The sequence below is a fragment of the Pinus tabuliformis genome, chromosome Q, assembly GCF_031772625.1.
Source record: "Pinus tabuliformis cultivar Carrire ecotype Pingquan chromosome Q, CPIR1, whole genome shotgun sequence".
Taxonomy (NCBI): domain Eukaryota; kingdom Viridiplantae; phylum Streptophyta; class Pinopsida; order Pinales; family Pinaceae; genus Pinus; species Pinus tabuliformis.
The window spans coordinates 996,587,321-996,603,851 of NC_142296.1; the positions used below are offsets into that span (position 1 = coordinate 996,587,321).

Here is a 16,531-nt window from a genome sequence, read left to right on the forward strand (position 1 = left end):
GCAAGTCAATATCAGCGAAATGAAAGTAGTGGTCTTCTCTAAGAAAAGAAAACATAACCAACATAAGTTCTACTTTGAAGGCAACATTCTGGAAGAAGTTGCGGATTACAAATACCTCGGAATTGACTTCAACAGAAATCTAAGCTGGAATGGTTGTATAAAGAAAAGAACTTTGGGGGGTTGGAAAGCATTTTATGCTTTTCAAAATAGGTGTAGAGAGGCAGAGTTATGGGATTGGAAAACCACTCAAACTCTTTTTGGGCTTCTAGTGGTTCCGGTGATGTTGTGAACTATGGGCTAGCAGTACATCCGACATGTAGTGGAGACAAATTGAGAAAATTCAGAAGCGTTTGATTACAAACAAATTTAAGATTAAAAGTGCAATTCCTTATGATATCTTGTTAAGTGAAACAGGGATTGCTCCTATTGAAGCAATTGCTATGATGCGAGTCATAAGGTATTTAAAAAAAATTGAGCAAATGGAAGAGGGTAGATGGTCTAAGGTTGTCTTTAATGATAGATTGTGCAAGAGCAAAAAAACTTGGATGCAGCGAAATAACAAATGGTTTAGTAAATGGAGTATTTGCTTGAACACGTGTCCCATAAACAACAAAGAGATAAAAGCTTTTGTTATGGAAAAGTTCCACAAGCGTACTTGGGATAAGGAGCTAGGAAGAAAGAAAAATTACTATATTGAAGTGTTTAATCCCACTCATAGTCATCAACCAAAAGAATACATAGAGGCCAATATCTCTTGGAGAGCCAAAATTCTTATTGCTCAGTTAAGGACTAATTCTTATCAACTCCGTTGTGAAACAGGGCGCTGGAAAAGGCCAAAGGAAGTGTGGGAGGAAAGAGTATGCATTTTTTGTTCTTCTGGAAAAGTGGAAACAAAAAAACATTTCATTTTAGAATGTGAGGCCTTCAAAGACAACAGGGAAAGTTATGCAGATATGCTGGCAGCTAGCTCTTGGGATAATCTATTTAGCGAGGAGTTTGTCGAGAAGCTGGGAGCATTTATTTTGAAGCTTCACAGAAAAAGGGCCGAATACATCAAGCAGATGAAGAAGCAATCTGTCTCATAGGCTATCTTTAGCCTCGTGGACGTTAAAATAATTTCTTTCTTTCTTTCTTTCTTCTACCCCGCCTGTCCCATGTTCATTTGTATGCTTGGGACATATTTGCCAAATCTCCTTATTTCACATTTTACGGTGGGTGACCAATTCGATGGGTAACAAAAAGAAATTATTTACTTATTACCAGACGTGGATAGAAGCAATTCTTGAATAACTTTATAATTCGGAAATTTGATAGTAGAATATTATCAACAAATGGTATTCAAATTTCAGAAAAATAAAATGAATCAAAAGTGTGCCTCCAAGTTTGTTTAATTAATTAATTAATTTATTGTTATTATTTAAATTTCATTTTCTTGTTGTTAATTTTAGGTATGTTCTATGCTGATAGCAAATTTACTTCAATTTTCCATATTAGCTCAATATCAATTCCGGATTAGCAATCACATTTAGCATGATAGTAAAATGCAGATAGAACATAAACATAAATCGCAAAAGACAAGCCAAGACAAGAGGACACAAGATGTGGCGCTAGCCAGGGACAAACCCCAATGAGAGGAAACCCTTGATCAATTCTCCTTATATGTTCTTCAATAGTTCAGTAGAGAGAGAAAGAGAGAGAGAGAGAGAGTACATTTACAACAGAAGTCAACACTTTGACTTATCTAGATAAGAGGATAGATCATCTCTAAGAAGATAATACATGAGATCAGTTGAAGACATGCTGCTTCAACTGATTCTCCAAGGTGACTCCTTCACCTATCATTGTGTTGCGTTTCGTCATCATGTTGCACCTCACCGTGTTGCACCATGCTGCACCCATCATCATAATGCTGGACCTCATGACCAGGCTGTACACATCATACTGCTGCACTTTATGCTGCACTGCTGTCCCATGTGTCATTGTTGAACCATGTTGTCATACAGCATGTCTCATGTGCTTGCAACATCATGTTTGCCACTGCTATCCATGCTTTTCATGCTGCACTGTGCTTGCCATGCTGTCCATGCTTGCCATATTGCACCATGCTGTCCATGCTTGTCATGCTGTCCATGCTTGCTGCTATCCATGCTTGCCTTAACATTCCTTTGCTGTCCTATTTACTATGCAACTGTCCCTTGCCACTGCTGCCTAGATATATTGTTGTAGTTGCTGTCCCTAACAGTCCTGCTATACCTTGCTGCTGTCCCCTTAGCCTTGCCATACCTTGCTGTTGTCCAATGTAGGAGTATAGGGCTAACACTAGCACCTATATTCACCCAACAACGCATAGATTTGGGCTCTGACTCCTTGTGCAATTTGCTGTCCCAATCAGCGTTGGTAGAACTCGCTGTCACCTAAATCAACATATATCCTTCACGCTGTAATACTCAGTACAACATTCTGATTAGGGACTCAGAAACTGCGGTTAGAAGGCTGTGTATTAGGGCCTTTTGTGACAGCAATAAGGACCCTTTCTCATCTGCGTATGTATCTTCTTGACAACAGGTTAGGGCACAAAGGGACTAAGTATAAGGGCATCTTTAAACAATGTACGAGAGCAATTGATTAGTGTTAAAATTGGCAACTAGGGCCAAACTCCATTTGGGTCATCTTATTAATAAGCTGATATTTTTCTTGGATCCCTCTCATCGAGAGGTGTAGGATCGATCTAAAGATCATCCGATTCCGATAAGTATTCATGGAGATATGAATTTATTTTTGTTATAGGACAATTCGTCAAGGTCGGCCAACAACCAAATAAACCCCACTTGTGCTCAACGTTTTAGTATAAATAGAGGTGGCCTTCAAGTCATTTCAACACACTTGGGATCTCTTCTTTTCTACTTGTCTTTGGGTTTTAGTAGGAGGAGAGATCTTAAGCGGTAACGCTGCCCTAATCTAGAGGGCAGAAGCCGGAACTATTGGGAACTGTCGAAACAGCCGGGAACGCTGACGCAGGGGGCAGAAGCCAAAACTGCCGGGAACTGCCAGAACTGGCGGAACTGTCGAGAACTGCCGGAACTGCCGGGAACTACCAGAACAGCTGGAACTGCCGGAACTGCCGAAACTACTGGGATCTCCCGGGAACAGCTGGAACTACCGAAACTGCTGGAATTGCCACGAATTGTCGGAACTGTCGGGAATTGCCGGCACTGCCGGAAACTGCCGGAACTACCGGAACTGCCAGAACTGTCGGGAACTGCCGGAACAGCCGGAGCATCTGTCTTCGAAGGAGAGCTGCATGCAAGGGACAACTAACTAACATTGGGACAACTGTATGGTACTTAGCAGCAAGTACACCAAGCATGCAATGTTGCAGCAAGCATGCAAGGGACAACAATTTAATATTGGGACAACAGCATGATACTTAGTGCAGCAAGCATGTATTGTCACAGCTAGCATGCAAGGGACAGCTAGCATGCAACAACAAGCATGCTAGGGACAACAAGCAAGCAAGGGACAACAAGTAAGCAAGGTGCAGCTAGAGCATAGGTCAGTGCGACAACATGGTGTAGCGATGGCACAGAATGCAATACAGTGATGGGTACAATCATGATTAATGAAGCATGATGAGATGCAACATAGTGATGATGGGTGCAGCACGGTGAGGTGCAGCATGATGAAGAAATGCAACACAACGATAGGTGAAGGAGTCACCTTGGAGAATCAGTTGAAGCAACATGTCTTCAACTGATCTCATGTATCATCTTCTTAGAAATGATCTATGCTCTTATCTAAATAAGTGAAAGTGTTGACTTTTGTTGTAAATGTACTATCTCTCTCTCTCTCTTTGCTGAACTATTGAAGAACATATAAGAAGAATTGATCAAGGGTTTCCCCACATTGGGGTTTGTCCTTGGCTAGCGCCACATCTTGTGTCCTCTTGTCTTGGCTTGTCTTCTGCGATTTATGTTTATGTTCTATCTGCAATTTTCTTTAATGGTGATGTGATTGCTAATCTAGAAAAAATATTGAGCTAACTATGAAAATTGAAATAAATTGCTCTAAGCATAGAACATACTTAAAATTAACATGGTATCAGAGCTGAGGTGAAGACAATGCCCAAGCAAGAGTGAAAGAGCAATCATCAAAGACAGTTGGGAAAGGACAAAAGGATCAGTGGATGCCATCCCTCTTCAAATTCACCGAGGGTGAAGTCGAAGCAGAGAATATTATCAAAATGGCGCAACGGAAGTTTCTAACGGCCTACCTAAAGATCACTTCATTGGGAAGTCCAGATCTAAGGGTGGAAGGAAAGGCAGATGCCTTGGTTGCAATATGTTCGGCCATTATGCGAAGGAGTGCCCGAATGGCAGAGACACATCTCTTGTTGAAGATAACAATCATTGCAGGGACATCTTCAATGATCAAAGGAATGACAGGTAATGCAGGTCATCAAGGAAATGACCAACTCTTCAAAGAAAGAAAGGAACCCCAGGTATGAAGAATCAAATGTTGTTTTTGATAAGATAAAGAAGCATTTTGTATTGGCCCTCTCCTTCAGATTCTTTGGGAATCTGGCTTATTGATTGTAGTGCTTCAAGGCACTTCATCAGATAGAAGGGTGCGCTCTCTAATGGTAGAGATGGAAATAATCGTGGGATTATACTTGGAGCTGATGCCACCTATCCCCGAAAGGGTGTAGGGAATGTTACTCCTCAATTGAATGAGGGTAACTCGATTCATTTACAAGAATATGTTTTATGTACCTCATCGCAAGAAGAACCTGGTGTCCATTTCGGCAATGGAAGTCAAAGGTTACAGGGTGGCACTCATCGATGGAAGGGTACGTGTTAAAAAATAGAATTTTCAAAGATTCTTTTTCTCATGGGTTCAGGGTTGGCAATTTGTATCAAGTTGCAGGATGGTCCATTGGGGATCATGTCAATTGACGTATCGCATCTGTAACACTGGAGGTCTACCTATGGGGCCCTACCCGATGTGAGTCAGATGGTTATAGGGATGCCTGAATTCAAAAAGAGCATGAAAGTACATGACTGAGATGTACCGAAGGAAAATCTTACAAGGGGACCATTCCCCTCATGTAGCAGGTCCACAGGTTTGGAACAACCCAAGGGGTTTGATATTCATGATCAGGAATCTCACGTATGCAGGTGGAAGAAAGCCCTCTATGGCTTGAAGAAAAACTCCCCGGGCGTAGTATGAGAGGACTGATAGCTGTCTGATAAAGTTGAGATTCACTAGGAGTGAAAACGATACAAGCCATTACCCAAAGGTTGTGGATGATAGACCTCTCATACCGACATCTTATGAGGACGACCTATTTCAAACAGGTGAAGACCCTCTCACTTGTAAAAGTAAGAGGGAGTTGGATTCCGGATGTGGAATGATAAACTGAAAGCCTGTGACTACCTCGAGGACCTTAACTTTCAGAAGTTATATGGTAGTGATGTCGGACCAGATTTGGGAAATGCCTTTGAGATTCATAAACTCATCCGTGTTGATGTTCTTGGCGAACTTCCGTCTGGACATATGTTTTGTAGTTAGCATGGTGAGCTCATATTTGGTTAAGCCTCACCGGATTGGTCCAAGAATCTTCTGAGATATCTTCGGGGCACAATCTCTCATGGATTGAGATACACTACCGGAAATATGAAACTGCGTGATTATTCGAATGCTCACTGGGGAGGCAGTGTGGAGGATCACTAGAGCACTTCTCAGTGCTGGTTCTCTTTGGATTCTGCTTCGATATTATGGATGAGCAGGAAGCAGAAGTCGGTTGCTATAAGGACTTCCGAGACCGAATACATAGCTACGAGTATGATCTTGTATGAATTTGCCTAGTTGTGGAAGCTCTTCAGTGAGCTGTTTGTACACATGATGAATACCACCGTGATCCTTTGTGACAACCAGGGGGGATTCGATTATTGAGGAATTCGTATTCGATGATTGCTCCAGCATATAGACATCAGATATTGCCTTATTTGCGATATGGTAAGTCGATGAGCGAGGAGGCTCCATCGCATTGAGACTGATGTACAAGTCGCAGACATTTTGTCAAAGCCTCGGGGAAAGGTCAAATTTGTGACTTTCCCGAACGACTTGGAGTTGTTGAGAGACCTTCTTGTAAGGGTCCTGCATGTTGCATGCATTGAGCTCTCGGAGCTCTGGTGGGCTTGGGTACTTATTGGAGCAACATACGACCATAGGGCGACTCACCCTCCCCTGGTGGTGCGCTATGTATAGGATGATTAGTTCTCCCGTGGCAACTGTGGAATAGGATGGTTAGTTCTCCTGTGGGCCGGGATGATTAGTTCTCTCGTGGCAACTGTGAAACAGGATGATTACTTCTCCTGTGGGCTGAGATGATTAGTTCTCCCGTGGCAACTGTGGAACAGGATGATTAGTTCTCCTGTGGGTCGGAATGATTAGTTCTCCCGTGGCAACTGTGAAACAGGATGATTAGTTCTCCTGTGGGCTGGGATGATTAGTTCTCCCGTGGCGACTGTGGCGCAAGATGATTCGTTCTCCTGTGGATAGGATGATTAGTTCTCCTGTCGAGGCATCCTACCCATGCAGTTTGGGACTCATGGGAAGTACCTCTCATCTGATCAATGAGCAGGGAAATGGGGTTAGGGACCATAGTAGTACTATCGATGGACGCATCGATGTATCTACCATAATCCCTATGCTAGGATGACCTCCATTGATCTAGGATCAATGAAACTGATCTGGGATCAGTATGAGTGGTTTAAGACACTCTCTTCTGATATTGATCTGGGATCAATAAAACTGACTTTGGGCCAGTAAGAGTGATGTGACACACTCTCTTCAGATGAAACTGACTTCGGGTCAGTAGAGAATGGTATGAGACATTCTCGATCAATTCTTCTTCATGGTTCAACAGAGTAGAGCAAAGAAGAGCAGAGAAAGGTAGAGCTCAGCAGAGCAGAGTAGTGCAGGGCACTGATGGCAGAGATAGTAAAGTCGGACATATGGATCAACGGATGGAGTTCTTCCTAGTTGAGAGGGAGTGTTAAAATTGGCAACTAGGGCCAAACTCCATGTGGGTCATCTTATTAATGGAAGATGATATTTTTCTTGGATCCCTCTCATCGAGAGGTGTAGGATCGATCTAAAGGTCATCAGATTCCGATAAGTATTCATGGCGATATGAATTTATTTGTGTTATCGGACAATTCGTCAAGGTCGGCCAAAAACCAAATAAACCCCACTTGTGCTCAACGTTTTAGTATAAATAGAGGTGGCCTTCAAGTCATTTCAACACACTTGGGATCTCTTCATATCTACTTGTCTTTGGGTTTTAGTAGGAGGAGAGATCCTAAGCGATAACGCTACCCTAATCCAGAGGGCAGAAGCCGGAACTGTTGGGAACTATCGGAACAAACGGGAAAGCTGACGTAGAGGGCAGAAGCTGAAACTGCCGGAAACTGCCAGAACTGTCGGAACTGCCGGGAACTGCCAGAACTGTCGGAACTACTGGAATTGCCAGAATTGTCGGGAACAATCGGAACTGCCGGAACTGTCGGAACTGCCGGGAACTACCAAAATTGCCAGGAATTGCTGGGAACAGCTGGAAGTGCCGAAACTACTGGAACTGCCGGGAACAACCGGAACTATCGGGAATTGCCGGAACAGCCGGAACTGCCAGAACTGTCGAGAACTGCCGGAGCATCTGTCTCCGAAGGAGAGCTACATGCAAGGGACAACTAACTAACATTGGCACAGTTGTATGGTACTTAGCAACAAGTACACCAAGCATGCAATGTTACATCAAGCATGCAAGGGACAACAAACTAATATTGGGATAGCAGCAAGCATGTATTGTCATAGCTAGCATGCAAGGGATAGCTAGCATGCAACAACAAGCATGCTAAGGACAACAAGCATGCTAGGGACAACAAGCATGCTAGGGACAACAAGCAAGCAAGGTGCAGCCAGAGCATAGGTCAATATGGCAACATGGTGCAACAATGGCACATAATGCAGTACAGTGATGGGTACAATCATGATTAATGAAGCATGATGAGATGCATCATAGTGATGATGGGTGCAACATGGTGCAGCACGGTGAGGTGCAACATGATGACGAAATGCAGAGCAACGATAGGTGAAGGAGTCACCTTGGAGAATCAGTTGAAGCAGCATGTCTTCAACTGATCTCATGTATCATCTTCTTAGAGATGATCTATGCTCTTATCTAGATAAGTCAAAGTGTTGACTTTTGTTGTGAATGTACTATCTCTCTCTCTCTTTGCTGAACTATTGAAGAACATATAAGAAGAATTGATCAAGGGTTTTCCTACATTGGGGTTTGTCCCTGGCTAGCGCCACATCTTGTGTCCTCTTGTCTTGGCTTGTATAAATAGAGGTGGCCTTCAAGTCATTTCAACACACTTGGGATCTCTTCATGCCTACTTGTCTTTGGGTTTTAGTAGGAGGAGAGATCCTAAGCGATAACTCTACCCTAATCCAGAGGGCAGAAGCCAGAACTTTTGGGAACTATCGGAACAACCGGGAAAGCTGACGTAGAGGGCAGAAGCTAAAACTGCCGGAAACTGCCAGAATTGTTAGAACTGCCGGAACTACTGGAATTGCCATAATTGTCGGGAACAATCTGAACTGCCGGAATTGTCGGAACTGCCGGGAACTGCCAAAATTGCCGGGAACAGCTGGAAGTGCCGAAACTACTGGAACTACCGGGAACAGCCAGAACTATCGGGAATTGCCGGAACAGCCGGAACTGCCAGAACTGTCGAGAACTGCCGGAGCAGCCGGAGCATCTGTCTCCGAAGGAGAGCTACATGCAAGGGACAACTAACTAACATTGGCACAGTTGTATGGTACTTAGCAACAAGTACACCAAGCATGCAATGTTACATCAAGCATGCAAGGGACAACAAACTAATATTGGGATAGCAGCAAGCATGTATTGTCATAGCTAGCATGCAAGGGATAGCTAGCATGCAACAACAAGCATGCTAAGGACAACAAGCATGCTAGGGACAACAAGCATGCTAGGGACAACAAGCAAGCAAGGTGCAGCCAGAGCATAGGTCAATATGGCAACATGGTGCAACAATGGCACATAATGCAGTACAGTGATGGGTACAATCATGATTAATGAAGCATGATGAGATGCATCATAGTGATGATGGGTGCAACATGGTGCAGCACGGTGAGGTGCAACATGATGACGAAATGCAGAGCAACGATAGGTGAAGGAGTCACCTTGGAGAATCAGTTGAAGCAGCATATCTTCAACTGATCTCATGTATCATCTTCTTAGAGATGATCTATGCTCTTATCTAGATAAGTCAAAGTGTTGACTTCTGTTGTAAATGTACTATCTCTCTCTCTCTTTGCTGAACTATTGAAGAACATATAAGAAGAATTGATCAAGGGTTTTCCCACATTGGGGTTTGTCCCTGGCTAGCGCCACATCTTGTGTCCTCTTGTCTTGGCTTGTCTTTTGCGATTTATGTTTATGTTCTATCTGTAGTTTACTTTAATGCTGATGTGATTGCTAATCTGGAAAAGATATTGAGCTAACTATGAAAATTGAAATAAATTGCTCTAAGCATAGAACATACCTAAAATTAACAATTAGGCCTCTAGCAAGGCCTGCGTTTAGGGCGTAATGACGCTTCTAAGGCAGCGGATGCGTCTCCTCCTTTAAGACAACGTTTAGGTCATCATTAGGGCTTCCTGAAATAGTGATCTTGGACAGTGTTCTAGCCTCTCCTTGCTGCGCTATAGAGGTCTCCTTTAGGACAACGTAGGAGCCTCTCTTTGCTGTGATAAGACTCCTCCAAGACTGTGGCTAGGGCATGCTTCCTTGGCAGCGTTTTAGACTTCTCTTTGACAACGTCTAGGGCTTCCATTGACAGTTATAGAAACCCTCTACTTGCCGCTAGAAGAGCCTCCTCTTGCGGTGGGTGACCAATTCGATGGGTAACCAAAAAAAAATTATTTACTTTTGGATAGAAGCAATTCTTGAATAACTTTATAATTCGAAAATTTGATAGTAGAATATTATTAGCGGATGGTATTCAAATTTCAGAAAAATAAAACGAATCAAAAGTGTGCCTCCGAGTTTAGTTTATTTATTGTTATTATTTAAATTTCATTCTCTTGTGAACACACAACACCTTTTGCTAGATCAAGCATTTGAATTTCCAGGTATACCTTTCTTCTTAGAAACAACATACAAAACAAAGGCACTGGAGTGATTAAATAAATCTAAACTCAGATTGATATATGTTTCATACAAACCCAGTAAGCTCAATCCTATATAAGATCTATTTATGTTCCAGAATTTAGTGATTTCTTAAGTGTGATATCCCATATAACCAAGCCCTAGAATATCTATATTCCTGTCGGTATATAAGATATCACTACAAGTAAGTTTCCAGCATTGTTGTCTAATATAGCAAGTAAATAATGGAGTATACGAGCATTAAATTCAACATACTATACAGTTAAAAGTCCCTTCTACATAAAATTGCATTCCAGAATATCCAATACCAATAAAATCACACCCGCAGAGATTGTCTATGAAAATTACAGGCAATGCCTTTGGATTTTGTTGCTATGACATGAAGTACGCTGAATTGAGGAGCAACAGATTTAAAAAAAATGATTTTAAAGTTGAAATATGTGGAGAAGGGAAACCTAGGTTAACGGACACGCAAAGCGAAGGGGCGAAATACTGGATCAAAAGCCCTAATTTAAAGCAAAACGTATAAACATGGAGTAGTCATCCGATAAATAGACCAACTCTATCATAACCCCATAATAAACAAGTGATTATTTTGCTGTTCAATTCATCAACTGAAAAAAATTTCAGCTCGACATTCAGTGACAGGAAAGAAAGAAGAAAAAAACACATTTGTACAGACTATAAAAGCACAGAGTATAACATCATTTTAGCAGGTCCAAGAGTTGTTAATGGTTCTGATACTAGAATGCAAGACCCAAAATTCATAAAATTGACAAGTTTAATAATATTAAAGCTCTGAGAACAGTTTATGAAACCCTTAAATAGGAATTTAACAGGGTATAACCAATATTACTTTCAGAATATACTTCTCTGTAATATATGTATAGAATTTATCAATTTTTTTATTAAGTACCAACCTGGAGTTCTATGGTTGAAGATGTCTCCGCTCTGCCATGATTCATGCTCGCGCTTCATTACGAAAACGACCAAACCCAGTTGGAAATACTAAGAATGGGGGTGAATCAGTATTCCTTTTCAATTGTTACTTTTACTAGTTAGATCACTTATATTTAGAACACAAAATGAACAATAAGAATAAATGCTTCTATTAATTTCTTCAATAAATCAAGTACAATATATGTAGGGCTCCAACCCTAGATGAAGACACTGATCTTCAATCTCCCATGCTCCAACCTATATTTGCCAAGCACCGACTTGGACTTCCAAGGCTCCAACCTTGTCAATTTTGAGGCACCAACCTCAAGGGCTCCAACCCTATATCTAGTTTAGGCTCCGACCTGGTTTCTTAAGGACTCCGATCCTCTAGGGCTCCAACCCTATCCTCCAAGGCACCAACCTTGTCTTTTCGAGTCTCCAACCTCTTGGGCTCCAACCCTTACTTTACTTCGTCAAGATGTATTTGGCTGTACTTCACGACAACAATGTCTTCTTCAACAAGCCTTGTCAATCTTCAACTATGCCTTCCCTTTGCCTCCATGTCATGTCGTCAATGACAACCTTGTCTTCTTAGAAGGTATTGCCACTGCTCTTCATGTCACCCAAACACAATTTTCAAGGTTACCTCATGACAAATTCAGCAATACATCGTGGTCTCCAAGGGTGCCTTCAAAATGTCTTCAATAAAAAACTCCAAAAGGGTCCAATCAATGGGACTACACACCACCCTTATAAGGTATTTAAAAGAAAAACTACTTCAATAAGACATCAAGGGTTCTTCGACAATGTTGCTGGTCCTAATGATGTCCACAAACCTTTACTTCAAAATTGTCTTCTCCAAATCGGGCACCTCCAAAATTGTCTTGTCTTCAAGTGTGCTCCAAAAATAGGTCTTCAACTTTGTCTTCTAGATCTTTAATCACGATCTGTGCACACATGGGCTGCTACTTTGCTTCTCCAGGGATGACTGTACTACGGCTAGGGTTACCTTATTCAGATATCAGACCTTTTTATATGTTGTTTTGCCTTACAGTCCTGGAAAACTCCTGCGTTATACCATAAGGTGACTCAGCCTTCACTTGGCCATGTCTTTCTCCACAAACAGTGTCTCATTCCTTCTTTGAAGCATACATCAGAGATACATATCAAACAAAAACATGCCCAGAATGTCCCATGTCCAGTCCTTGAACTCGTCCTGTAATAGGCTGAATTTTAGGCCAAATTAAAGTGCTACAGAGGCTAAAATTTCAGGCCTGAAATAGGCCAAAGTTACAGGCCAAAATTTGTGTTACAACAGGTCCAAAAATAGAGCTATGTTGCAGACGTCTTGCAGGCCTGTAATGGGTATCACATAGGCCAAATATTGCAGTCCAAAATCTACAAAACTAACAGGTCCAAATCACAGATTCTCCAAAAAATTCGCTGTCCAAAATATGCCCAAATATATCCTTCTCGACCTCCTTTTACTTCTCTGTTATCTCACTGTGTTATCTCTGAATTTCTGTGATCCTCACCGAAATTTTTGATGGGCAGAATGAGGAGTACGAACCTATATTTATAGTGATTTCGTTTATAAATGAAGGGGCACATCTATTTGAAGTGAGGCCGACTTGTGTCTTTGAGCATAGGTCGGCTCAACATTAATTATATTTTTCTTAACTTAAAAAATCATTATCTCAGCAACCACTGGGAGTTTCGGGACAAGTAAGGGCTCATTAGAAAGAGGAAAAAATCCTCTTTAAGATGGTATAGGTCCCATTGAGAGAAGATGCCTCTAAGGTGGAAAAAATTATTTTTCTTTGTGACTGTCCTTGAATTTTTGTGCATAAAATGTTTGGGACAGCATGAGGTCATTAATGGCTTCTTCATTGTTATGACTCCAACTATGTCTTTATATTATTTTCACGTCATCATGAAGTCCTCCATGTCATCATATGTCACCAAGTGATTCATTATAGTGTCAACATGTAATAGTGCAGCATTCATGTCATCATGTAGTCTCCAACCATGTCATCAAGAGCCATCACATATGACATCAGTATATTAGATACATCATTGGCACTTAAGGTCTATATCATCAATCAAGGCACATGATTGGCTTCTTCATTAGTGGCTTGACATATTAATAGCTTGACATCTTCATTAATGGCATCTTTATCAAACAAGAGTTTGTTCAACATGTACCTCATCATCATCTGGAACCAGGCATCTCAAGAATACTTGCCATCTTGGCCAATGCCATATTGACATCAATGACAACCTTGATTAACAAACCCTCCCTGCCAAACTGAGCAGAACTTCAGTACCCAGCTCCAAAGTACTTCAAATTCGAGGTACTTTGGCGCCCGTGCCCAAAACTTCATGAACAATTGAGCTCATGCTTCCTTCTATCAGTGACATGGAATTTCCTCCTTTTTGTAATTTCCCTTCTCTGTAATTCTTCCTCTCCATACAAATCCCCCCTTGGTCTCTGTGTGCTCAGATAAATACTTGTTCTCAGGGAATCGCCGCCCTCTTCCACCACCCTCATTCGATTTTCTGTATTAGTCATTTGTTTTACGTTTTGCCTCAAGGTAAGGTACTTTAATATAAAGGTTGGTAAGTTTAACTTTAATTTATTATAATATTTAAACAAAATGAAATTTAATACATAACTTAAATTTATAATATTAAAATAAATGAATAGTTATCCATATAATTATATCAAGTGTTTTATTGTAAAAATGAATATTTGTACATATTTGCATTAAGGGGATTGAAAGTGTTAATTTTATTTAATAACCTTATAACTACAAACTATTTAATATGTATCTTTTGAGAGTCGAATTTTTTTGGTAATACTTCCCTTTTTAAATAATTTATGTACTTGAACATCTTTCATAATTATTTAATAAGTATACTAGTGCAAGGCATGCGATGTATGCATATGTAGCTATCATATGCATACATCGTATACATGCTAATACTCTTTTGCCTATAAACTGAAATGGGTCATATGGGCATCCAATATGGAGACCAATCTTGCAACTTACCAATTATATTGTGTAGAGATGCCACATGTTGTAAAACACTTGTTGATGTTATCCATACTCTATCCAGCCATACTCTACCTCTTAAATTTCATGGAGGTGCTTGTCTTGGTTGACTAGATTTATCCCCTCTTGTATTTCACACTGTTAAAATATGAGTAAATTTGTACAGTTGTATAAACAAATTTTTAATTCCTTTTAACCTTTCTAATTCATCTTAAAATAAAATATTTTAGGCACAAATATATGTTGTTCTGAATTTGTGAATGTACAACAATGATCTTGTCATTAACTGCAATTAATGACCATTTTCATGATAATGTTTGATCCCATTTCTTTGGCTTCTAGGTGCTTTATGAACAATAGTTGATAAAAAACTTACCTTAATCAACTACTACATTTCTTTTCCAATGTTGCCTTTGGCTACTCTAATGTTCTCATAAGATCTTGTGTCTTCTTGTGTGTGTGTGAGAGAGGCATTTACATTTTTCTTTGTTTTTAGTTGGCAAAAATAGCAGGGAATAAGGTGGTTGCAACTTGTGGAGGAACACAAAAGGCGGCCCTTCTGAAGGACTTTGGTGTTGATAGGGTGATTGACTACAGAAAGGAAGATATTAAATTGGTAGGTGTCATTTAAATTTTTAATTCTACCTTACAAATATCAACAATGAAACATATCTAATTGCAAAGGTACTTCTAGTGCATTTTCTTACAAACTACTAAACTAGCTAGCATTGATTCAGATGCATATTGTTTTAGAGTCTCTATTGTATTATTTGTAGATGGTTTTGATGGTTAGCGAAATTGATGTACCATTTTGTTTAGAGCAATATTTTTTTAATAATCCAAGGGGTACAAAGTGTCATAATAGCTTAGTAATTCTAGGAGTATGAGAGGTAGATATTCTGATGCTGGTATATTCATTAAAAAATGGTTCAAACATTTTTGTATATCCAAGTGCCTTTCTCATGCATCATAGATTCTATTATAAATTATTTTTCTCATGGATTTTGTTGAATGAAATAGAATATCATTATAGAAGAGTTGAGAATTATCATATGTTTAAGCTTGTACTTGTACATGTTTAGTGATATTTTAAATTTTGGGTTGAAACTAGAGATTGGATATGTTATTGGTTTCATCCACCCGTCATCGATCTACATGGGTTGATAGCCAGTGCAAATATGGCTTGATTACAACTTAAGTATAACTTGGATACAAAACTGATGTGGGGAAGATTTGTATTAGATATAACTGGTACATAATTCCATCTTGCATTCATTAAAAGAGTAACAGAAAGGAAAAACTTTAAAAAGAACCTCAACTATAAGTGGAGCCTAGTGCTTGAGTTCATAGCATGTTTGCAAGGATTTAGGCATATTCAATCTATCGTTTTTCCTGTGAAAAAATTCATTTATTCTTTAGTCCATAAAAGAAAAAGGTGTACATTTTGTAGATGCCATTGGCATTACATAGATCAAAAGCATGATCCTCAAAGAAAAACTGCAGAACATTACTCCCATATATTTTACATAATGGATCTTCAAACATGGGAATATATATCCTCGATGGTAAGCCAAGAATATACAGTCCAAATAATTTATAATAAAATTCACATGATAATTCTGTCAATAATCTACCAACAGTCTTCAATAATGGTATTAATTATTTCCTCCTCTGGAATGAAGAGCCGATTGACTAGATTTGTTGAAAGTTTGACCCCTGTTCATTATTGACCCCCTAAGCCATGGTCCATACTGAGTGAAGTTGATTGAGCTGTTAGACATCCTTCCCTTTCTTGGGAGAGTGATTATCTTCTTCCATCCTTGATAATGATCAAGGCTTCTTGGAAGCAGGAGTGGGAGCGGCAGCGGCAATTTTCAGAAGCTTCCGAGTCAGGAGTGTTTTCGGGAGCGTTTTTTATATAATATATATTTATTATATATTTTGATGCATATATGTCAACAAAAGCATGCAAAATGATGAATTACTTATAAAAAACATAAAAACATGGATTAAACCATATAACATCAATCATCTAGTAGTTATAACTTATAATCTTCATCAACCACCAATTGAATAGGCTCACTTGGTCCTTCTTCTTCATCATTTGCAATACAGTTCTCATGATGAATTTCATCTTCTTCAAATACAAGAACTTCTTCGTCATCAGAATCAATAAGAATATCCTTGATTTCTTGTGAGCTTGATTTTCATCAAATATGACATCCCTGCTTACTTCAATGTATCTTCCCTTCTTTATTTAAATTCTATATGCCTT

General features: G+C 39.9%; 1 pseudogene across 1 annotated transcript in view; it reads left to right on the top strand.

The window, feature by feature from the left end:
- Positions 1-16,531, top strand: part of LOC149222824 (uncharacterized) — a 369,394-nt pseudogene that overhangs the window by 154,461 nt on the left and 198,402 nt on the right. Inside the window, exon 11 of the transcript XR_016249667.1 lies at positions 14,753-14,872. The product of XR_016249667.1 is annotated as an uncharacterized LOC149222824 (transcript). The remainder of the gene's footprint in view (positions 1-14,752; positions 14,873-16,531) is intronic.